Raw genomic sequence first — 10,161 nt, 5'->3', positions numbered from 1 at the left:
TTCCTCCGGGTGCTCCAGTTCCTCCCACGCTCCAAAAACCGTGTTTGTGTGTTTACATAATTTGTGTTTATAATATGTGTGTGTGTGCCCACTGGTTTTTATGGCATCACAAAAGCAGTTGACTAAATACAGGCTGTTTTGCAGATTTGTTGCCACATGTGGACTGTAATTTTAAACAGCAGAGGAAAGTACCAATTTCCATGATGTGGATATTAGAACATAATGGCTACAGTTAAAATCACAGCATCCCTAAAGGCCTGTTTACACAAAATAGAGAAGCTGTTTAGTAAGTTATAAGTGTGTGTTTAGTTTATAAAAATGATCTCATAGTAATGGCTTGTGATTTCACCAGTGTCACTTCCTGCCTCTTAAGGGTGACTTGATATCTCATAATTCAATCTTACGTGTATCTTCTAATACTTTAACAAGAAGAAAAAGCTAGGTTACCAATGAATTAATTCATGTTTAATAAAATGTAAAGCTACAATTTCTTTTGAGACCTCTCTATCTCAATATGATAATATTTCTCATTATTATAACTGACCACCATACACCAATCAGCCAATACATTAAAGTCCACTATAGGTATATGTCTGCATATAGGTAGAGTCTGCAGACACTGTAGTCCATCCTCCACTCTACGTATTGTTAGACCCCTTTTCTCTTTTCTTTAATGGTTAACAGAGAGTATGTATTGTCTGTGTGGTGTACCATACTCAGTGCTGCAGTGACACTGATTTCTGATGTGACAGTGGTGTGTGTGTGCTGCACTATTACAACTGGATCAGACGCAGCAGTGCTCCTTGAGTTTAAACTGAGAATTGTCCACCAACCAAAAAACATCCAGCCAACAGAGTCCACTGAGGACTAGAGGAAGAACAATACAACTGTCTCTGACTTCACATATACAAGGCGATGTGTCTAACAGAGTGGACAGTGAGTGGGCACGATGATTAAGAACTCTAGCAGCACTGCTGTGTCTGATCCACTCGTACCAGCACAATAACCATTAAAGCACCATGACCACATCAATGTTACTAGAGCAGAGAATGATCCCCCTGCTAAATAATATCTGCTCTGTGGTGGTCCGACCAGTGAAGAGCAAGGGAACACGAGGGCGAACAAAATATGGAGCGATACAGACGGACTACAGTCTGTATTTGCTGAACGACAATGTGCTCTTGAAAGGTCAATGGCTCTAAAGTAAACAGTGAGTGTAGAAACAATGTTTCAATTTTAATGTTTTTTGTGCATATATTTTGTGATAGAAAAAAAGTGACTGCCAAATCAAGGAGCAGGTGCTCGGTGGTCATTAATTTCTACGAACAGGTGTGAGTGGGTGGGCAGTTAGGGGGCGGAGTCAGAGCTGAGTGGACCGAACAGAATCAAATGAACGCCATGGAGAAATGTGAAATGGCATTGGACTCGAGGTCATATTGTACATCGTTATAGGAGGGTCCATGAATAAATAAACACAAACGAGAAATGACCAAATGAGTCGGTTGAATTGTTCGATTCCGGTATCGACTCACCGAATCCGGACAATGAATCACCTCTGTGAATGGAATCGTTGAATCGAAGACTCGAAGTTGCCATCAGCGTAAAGCGATTGCCCCTCAGGAAGAGGAGCAACCCACCCCGTCCAAGCTCGGAAGACGACCCTCGGCGTCACGCGAGCTGCCGCGCGGAGGAAGAAGGTTAGGAGGAAGAGGAGAGGGAAAGAGAGCGGCTCTCAGTATGGTCGCAGCTTGATCGCTTGCCTCGCGCACTCGTTCCGCCAGGGCAGCTCCCCAAAAAACGCACAGGTAGGCCGGTCCACTCCACACACGCGCGCACACTGACGGTTGTAGAAGCAGTGAGGAGGCGCCGCCTCAATACACAGCCTTTATCTGCAGCACGAGCTTTATTCTGCAAAAGCAAAGTGCACTGCACGAGAACAGCAGCCCCACCAGAAACATTAAGTTTATTGCCAATGGCTTGCATTGTATTATGGCGCATGTGTGTGTGTGTGTGTGTGTATTGCATGGTAAGCCGTAAGCAGGTGGTGAGGCATGTGCAGTTGCTTGCTCTTGAAGAATTTTTCTATGGATCTCCGTGCCTTTCTCGTGAGTCCGCCTTCAGCCTGACCACAACAAAGGGTTCCGCGCGCTGAAGGGTTAACACAACACATACACCCGAGTTAGTGTTCTTCGGGAAACCACAGCACTGTCTACATAATCCAGCGCCTGTGTCTCCTTCTCTTTAGGCTCAGGTATGACATACTGTTAATGCATCGTGTTCTTCACAGGTGCGGAAGACCTCGAGGGCCCTATTTTATTGACATTTGCATTGTCTCGCGCTGATTTGTTGCAGTTAAATGTGGTGTTTGCATGGTGCCCCTGTGGATTCCATCTGCTCTTAGAATGGATGAAGCACGTTGGTCCTGAGGGGCATATATAAAGCCCTTATAAAGCGCTTATAAAGAAGTAGAACACAAACACTGGTTTGGCTTTGTCTTCAATAAAGGTGAAAGTTCTGTACAGAACCATACACATTCAAATAACTTAAGGCATGATTCAAAATAAAAGACATGGGTTTATGTTCACGTAAAAAGGGCTCAGGGATAACCTTTCTGAGAGCCATAGTGAATCTTTATTTTCTACATTAGAGACATAAGCCGATCTGGATATGAGCTTGAAGCCCCACTGTTGTCATTTATTAAGCCCCTAAGAACTTCTGTTTCTGTTTTTTGAGTTATACATGGGTTTGGATATAATTCAGCATCTTCACCTTTATTCTGGAAGCACAAATCTATGAATAGGGGCAGCACGATGGTGCAGCAGGTAGTGTCTCTGTCACAGCTCCAGGGACCTGGAGGTTGTGGGTTTGAGTCCCGCTCCGGGTGACTGTCTGTGAGGAGTGTGGTGTGTTCTCCCTGTGTCTGCGTGGGTTTCCTCCGGGTGACTGTCTGTGAGGAGTGTGGTGTGTTCTCCCTGTGTCTGCGTGGGTTTCCTCCGGGTGACTGTCTGTGAGGAGTGTGGTGTGTTCTCCCTGAGTCTGCGTGGGTTTCCTCCGGGTGACTGTCTGTGAGGAGTGTGGTGTGTTCTCCCTGTGTCTGCGTGGGTTTCCTCCGGGTGACTGTCTGTGAGGAGTGTGGTGTGTTCTCCCTGTGTCTGCGTGGGTTTCCTCCGGGTGACTGTCTGTGAGGAGTGTGGTGTGTTCTCCCTGTGTCTGTGTGGGTTTACTCCGGGTGACTGTCTGTGAGGAGTGTGGTGTGTTCTCCCTGTGTCTGAGTGGGTTTCCTCCGGGTGACTGTCTGTGAGGAGTGTGGTGTGTTCTCCCTGTGTCTGAGTGGGTTTCCTCCAGGTGACTGTCTGTGAGGAGTGTGGTGTGTTCTCCCTGTGTCTGAGTGGGTTTCCTCCGGGTGACTGTCTGTGAGGAGTGTGGTGTGTTCTCTCGGTGTCTACGTGGGTTTCCTCCGGGTGACTGTCTGTGAGGAGTGTGGTGTGTTCTCTCTGTGTCTGCGTGGGTTTCCTCCGGGTGCTCCGGTTTCCTCCCACAGTCCAAAAACACACGTTGGTAGGTGGATTGGTGACTCAATAGTGTCCGTAGGTGTGAGTGTGTGAGTGAATTTCTTAGTGCGGGTCGCCCTGTGAAGGACTGTCGCCCCCTCCAGGGTGTATTCCCGCGTTGCGCTCAATAATTCCAGGTAGGCTCTGGACCCACCGTGACCCTGAACTGGATGAGGGCTACAGATAACAAATGAATGAAATCTATGAATAAACAATTAGTCCCACCTCCACTTACTTACATGCAGCTTGAAAGCTCCACCTCTCAAATTCAGGAGTTTAATTCTTTAGGTTTATGACATAGGAAGCCCTGGCTGTGTGAATCTGCCTTATTGAAGGTAGTAATTTTAAAGTGGAAAGGTATAGCACTAGTGCTGACTGCTTATTTCACTGTTATGTCCTCAAACACCACCACATAGACATGTTAACAAGGTAAAAACATTATTTTTACTGGTGTGTGTGTGTGTGTGTGTGTGTGTGTGTGTGTGTGGGGAGAGGTCTTCCATCTTATGTCATGGAAAAAAACCCAACATTGGATTAAATACCCGAATCATGTGGGAATGAACATTAACAATTCTTATTTACTTTGAGTTTGGGCTTAATGTGGGTTGGAGGAACTAAGCCTTAAAGTTAGAGTTAAATAAAGTGACCTACAATGGTCACCACACATATCATTTTATACCACTGTATTGTCAGCAGTCATGCTCATAGCTGTCTTAGCTCTAAAGCATATGTCAGGATTATAACCCCTCGTTGTTGTTTTTTTCAGATATTGTGCTTTTATCTCAAATTCCCTGTGACATTACTATAATCAGGTATTTGCTTAAAAATATATTAGCATTGAACAGATGTTTACATTGTAGCAGTTTTTGGAAATGTGCCAGAACTCTAGAAATATTTCATAAAATCTAATGAATATTCTCCTGTTGAAAACATTGCCGTCACATGCAAGCCATAAACTGATGCATCTCTAATCTCTAAACAGTGATGAATGCATTATTAGACACACATTTCCTTTAGAAATCTTCCAATGATGGTTATTTGTTCTAAATAACCGTCTGTTCTCTTCATTCCAGTAATAAGGGTTTACTGTGCATTTACTGCCCTCTTTGGACGTCTGAGGCCTTTTGCAGATGTTTCTGCTACCCACACATTTTCCTAAATATAGATCCATACATCAACACCTAGGACAGTGTGGCTTAGGAAAATTGGAGTGGAAAATTTGATGTATATTCTCTCGATAGGTGTTGTGTTCCAGAGGCAGTTCAGTGGGCTCAGATATTTGTGTCTGTGTTGTTTCTGAACACTAATTTTGCTCATACAAATACGCAGCAGGGCACAATTCATTATTATAGCTGTATAGTCCATGTTGAAGACACTTTTACTATTCCATGTCACTGTTTGTGTTTGGTTTCAGGTTTAGTTCTTATAGTCATGTGATCGTTCTGTTTGTAGAGACATGCTAGTATGAATCTAGGAATCATAATCAACATTTAAGGTTTGGTATTGATTGTAATGCCAATATTCTAGACTCATATGGCATATGGAAATGGCACACTCGTGGTCAGGCCCCAATATACATAGAACAAATAAGGCTTCTTCTGGCCCTGCAGTCTTCTATGAGAGCTTTTCTGCTCTGGATTATGGCCTTGGAGAGATGTTTTGCAGAGTGTAGACTTTTTGCCCTGAAATTATGCAAATCATATCCTGTTTTTTTTACAGCATGTGCATAGCTCAATGAATTAGGTTAATAAATGTGTCTTTTCATCTAAACACGAATAACGCTAACAACCAGAGTATGACCCCAGTCATTGGTTATAATGATGTAGTTATTATGTTATTAATGAGTTGCTGAATTGTTATTTCAACTGAATTCCTTGTTTTCTTGAGACCTGTTAGTCTCTAAATAGTAGCAGATTCCTGCAGTGTTTGTCTAGGTCACCCCAGCAGCCTGAGGGCGATGATTTGTGAGTCATAAATGCTTCATAGCACCAGCTGTCTCTTTATAACACATCAGTCCACCTGCGCCGCGTGGCCTTCCACTTTGTATGATCATAGCTTTAATTTGAGAATTTCTCAGTGATCTAATCAGAATTATTCTGAGGCCAGATGCGAGCGTGTTCTCACTGAAGAATCGTCTTAGGGCTTTTACTAAGAAGCTCTGAAAACAATTACAGTTCATTCAAAATGCCTCAATCATTCCTTATCTCCGTTGCCCAGGTTACCATAGAGCTCTGTTCTTAGTCTTTACATTGTTAAGAAGCACTGTTAGTGTTTGTAAATCAAGGAGGACCGTACTGTCTTTGTTTTCAGTGTTAGGCTATTTCCAGGATGTTATGGATGTGTTTGGATGTTCCGAAGGCAGGATGCAGCAACAGAGCAGAGTATGTTGAAAGCATTTACACACATTTAGATTAGTGAGTGCCTGTTACAGCACGGTCAGGTTACAATACCACATAATACAAGTGCTCTTAGAGTTTCCTCTCCCCTGTGGGCATTCATGGATGTTTTGTAATGGTTTAACGTCACTGATTACAAGGTAGAAACTGTCAGTGTCCTTAGGATCTAATGAAAAGGCCATCTTTAACCAGTTGATGCTGCAGCCTTCCTCAGCGATAACCACAGCATTAACCAGTGTCAAGACTTTCTCACATTAGCCTGCTCTGTACCATGACTACTCTTGAAGTTAAGCTTAAAGTTGCTCTGGTGTGTCACATCCTGATGCTTTCATGATACACCACATGCATCATGATACTAGACTGCAGCACTGTGGTCTCTGTCATATTCTAAACAAACTGTTCTTGACCTCTAAATATGCACATGGCAATGATTGGACGAATGATTGGATGCATGTTTTCTATCATTACCACAGTGTAGGCAACAGAGGAGCAAGATTGTACCCCCGATGATGAGGTGTTCATGCTCAGCTGGTTCTATTACTGCATGATAGAGTAGAGATGCTAGTGTGCTAACCCATGCATCACTCAGGATGAACTGCTGGGGCCTAGAAACTGATTGAAGGCACCCTAGTGCACACAGAGGTGTCATAATCGTAATGTGTAGACACCGCTGTCATCCCACCTGTTAGGACTTTCCCAGAGGCTTCTGTAAGCTGTGAATATCACAGTCAGGCCCTTGAGACCAGCTTAAGGCTGGAGGATTGGTGTATTACACAAAGCGTTTGATTTAGTGGAGTTGATGGCATATTTCAAACTGAAAGGGATGTGTGTTGTGGCAAAACATGAATGAAAAATCCATGAATATTCTCTTTGGACTTAAACTTAAAGTCATTGTCAGTAAGAGCATCTGCTTTGGTGTAGTGTAGTGTAGTGTAGTGTAGTATGCATGTCTGGATTGGGAACTGGTCCCTAGTTGGCAAAAGGGCACTACTTCCCTATAGCAACTAGCACAGCTCAGCAAAGTTTTCAGGAGAAATTGTGGAGTAAGCTAATGTTGGTGTTGAAAGAGAAGCAGTGAGCAGTGGCCATAGTAATAGTGTCAGGCACGTGCACAGATAGACCCCTAATGGTGTCAGGGACCTGCCCTTTTGACCTGGATGAGAAAAGTGCCCTTTCTGCTGGAGCCCATTTTTTTTTCATTCATCAACATTAAAAAATAAAAAGTGCCCTCTCTGTCATGGATTTCTCCCGAACGTGTTTTGATATCTGATGGGAATTTATTTGAGTTCTTGTGAGAATTCTGCGCTGATCTGATCCGCTGTGCGCACAAGCTCCCACCCTGTCCCTCCCTCTTCCTCATCTGGTGAGCACTCAAGCAATACTGAGTGCCAGGCCAAACCGCAGCTACACACTTCTCCTTTGACCTGCAGCATCAGACAGACAGGAACTGGCAGTGTTTGTGTAATCCCTGACATATGGTGCAAAATTAACCACAGCATTTAACATTATAGCGCAGCTGAAAACATTACGTGGCTACCGCCTCGACATTTCCTTAAAAAAAAAAAGTGAGCGGGGCACATTTAGGCGTCACAGCTGCTGAAAACGCTTGCCTTTTCATAACGCATAGACTACACATTCTGTACTCAGGAGTCATGAAATACATGATTTCAAAGCATTGTCCAGCAGTTTACTGACATTTGTCATGTTTAATGGAAGGGGAGGGGGACAAACTGCAGCAGACAGTCACAGAGAATTAATGTTAAAGTCACTGTTTTACAAATTAGACAAGTTCTAGTTTTGTTTCATTTTAAATCTTACTTATTACTTATGCGCATCATATGACCTCGTCTTTGCTTGTATTTCGTGTTATTGTGTTAACAAAACTAAATATATTATAAAGTTAAATATCCTAGTGTGGGCATGGGTTTCCTCCGGGTGACTGTCTGTGAGGAGTGTGGTGTGTTCTCCCTGTGTCTGTGTGGGTTTCCTCCGGGTGACTGTCTGTAAGGAGTGTGGTGTGTTCTCCCTGTGTCTGTGTGGGTTTCCTCCGGGTGACTGTCTGTAAGGAGTGTGGTGTGTTCTCTCTGTGTCTGCGTGGGTTTCCTCCGGGTGACTGTCTGTGAGGAGTGTGGTGTGTTCTCCCTGTGTCTGCGTGGGTTTCCTCCGGGTGACTGTTTGTGAGGAGTGTAGTGTGTTCTCCCTGTGTCTGCGTGGGCTTCCTCCGGGTGACTGTCTGTGAGGAGTGTAGTGTGTTCTCCCTGTGTCTGCGTGGGTTTCCTCCGGGTGACTGTCTGTAAGGAGTTTGGTGTGTTCTCCCTGTGTCTGCGTGGGTTTCCTCCGGGTGACTGTCTGTGAGGAGTGTGGTGTGTTCTCCCTGTGTCTGCGTGGGTTTCCTCCGGGTGACTGTCTGTGAGGAGTGTAGTGTGTTCTCCCTGTGTCTGCGTGGGTTTCCTCCGGGTGACTGTCTGTAAGGAGTTTGGTGTGTTCTCCCTGTGTCTGCGTGGGTTTCCTCCGGGTGACTGTCTGTGAGGAGTGTGGTGTGTTCTCTCTGTGTCTGCGTGGGTTTCCTCTGGGTGACTGTCTGTGAGGAGTGTGGTGTGTTCTCCCTGTGTCTGCGTGGGTTTGCTTCGGGTGACTGTCTGTGAGGAGTGTAGTGTGTTCTCCCTGTGTCTGCATAGGTTTCCTCTGGTTGCTCCAGTTTACTCCCATGGTCAAGGAACACACGTTGGTAGGTGGATTGGTGACTCAAAAGTGACCATAGGTGTGAGTGTTTGAGTGAATGCGAGAGTGTGTGTTGCGAAGGACTGGCGCCCCCTCCAGTGATTGCACCCACTGCGACTGTGAACTGGATGAGTGGTTACAGACAATGAATGAATGAATGAATAATTGACTTTGATTGTTTTATTTTTTAATCTTGTGAATAATTTTGGCAATGGGTGCTTTTTTTTTTTACTTAAGCACCCGCCCCAAAAATGTCTGTGCATATGCCCGAATAGTGTCCACCGAAAATGATGGTGTGATGATCTGGCAAGAACGCTGTTCATGTCTTTAATTCATTTAAAGTGGAAGAAAAATCAAGAGAAAATAAAAGCCTAGTACCTTTGTCCAAGGGCATTTAGAGGTGGGCACTAACATTTTTAAAAGGCTGGCAGCAATGAAAATCCAAGGCCATGGAAGAATAATTTAAAATCATTTCCTGAATCTGTCTTCACGTTCACGGCCTGCTAAAAACGTGATAAACATGCTTTTATTTTCATTGAATAACAGTCAGCAAAATTTTCATCAACCTTCAGCATTTAATCCATCCTTGCAGGGCAAGAAAACACCACACACACACACACACACACACACACACACACAGTGTTCACAGGTTGTATCACCAGGAAAATGTGACATTTTGGAGACCTGTTTTGTGGGGTCTTGTTATCCTTATGGGGAACACTAGCTGTGTCATATATTCCTGGTGTCCAAACACACACACACACACACACACACACTGGTGCATTAGGGGAACTGAGTGTACACACACATAGGTGCCTTAGGGTCACTGAACACACACAAACATACAGCCTTCCCCAACATCTGGGGAGGAGTTGGGTGTTAGCTGCCTTGCTCACTGGCATTTCAGTCATGGATTGAGGGATGAGGAGAGCACAGAATTGAAACAGCACAGGGACTGAACAGAAGTTCTCTATTCAAGCATGCGTCTCTATCCATTATAGCCACAACTGTACAAAAACTGACCTACCACACTGCGAAAAAAAACGCGTCTGTGTCTAATATGTACATAGCAGATGATATAGGATGGACATCATGATGTGTAACTCCAGAGGAAGTATCTGGCCTATTTCTTAGGCTTCCAAATACACAGAGCCATTAATGAATGCATCACTGATGATGCAGATAATCCTGCACAGGGATATCCTCTGAATATAATGCATGTATGCATTCAGTCAAGCAGAGGCCTTTAAGTAGGCTGAGGAATAATGAATGCATCTTTCATTCCCCTTCAATCTCTGGCAATCTCCAATGAAATAGTATTAACATGATATATATGGCCGAATTACTGGTGTTAATCAGTGAGTTTATGGTTATAATGTCCAGACTAATCAAACTTACATTGATTTACAATAGACAGCAACAACATTACGTTGGAAGAATCTGTTCTTTCAGCTTAAAGTGGACCTTCTACAAAATCATCAATGTGAAGCTCA

At 44.0% G+C, this 10,161-nt stretch overlaps 1 protein-coding gene across 1 annotated transcript in view; it reads left to right on the top strand.

The window, feature by feature from the left end:
* The first annotated feature begins 1,604 nt into the window (after positions 1-1,604).
* The window catches only part of slc4a3 (solute carrier family 4 member 3), a 77,698-nt gene continuing 69,141 nt past the window's right edge, over positions 1,605-10,161 (top strand). Inside the window, exon 1 of the mRNA XM_066686998.1 lies at positions 1,605-1,805. The gene's annotated coding sequence lies outside the window, so the exon portion shown is untranslated. The remainder of the gene's footprint in view (positions 1,806-10,161) is intronic.

The sequence above is a fragment of the Hoplias malabaricus genome, chromosome 12, assembly GCF_029633855.1.
Source record: "Hoplias malabaricus isolate fHopMal1 chromosome 12, fHopMal1.hap1, whole genome shotgun sequence".
Taxonomy (NCBI): Eukaryota; Metazoa; Chordata; class Actinopteri; order Characiformes; family Erythrinidae; genus Hoplias; species Hoplias malabaricus.
This window is presented reverse-complemented; position numbering and strand designations above follow the sequence as displayed.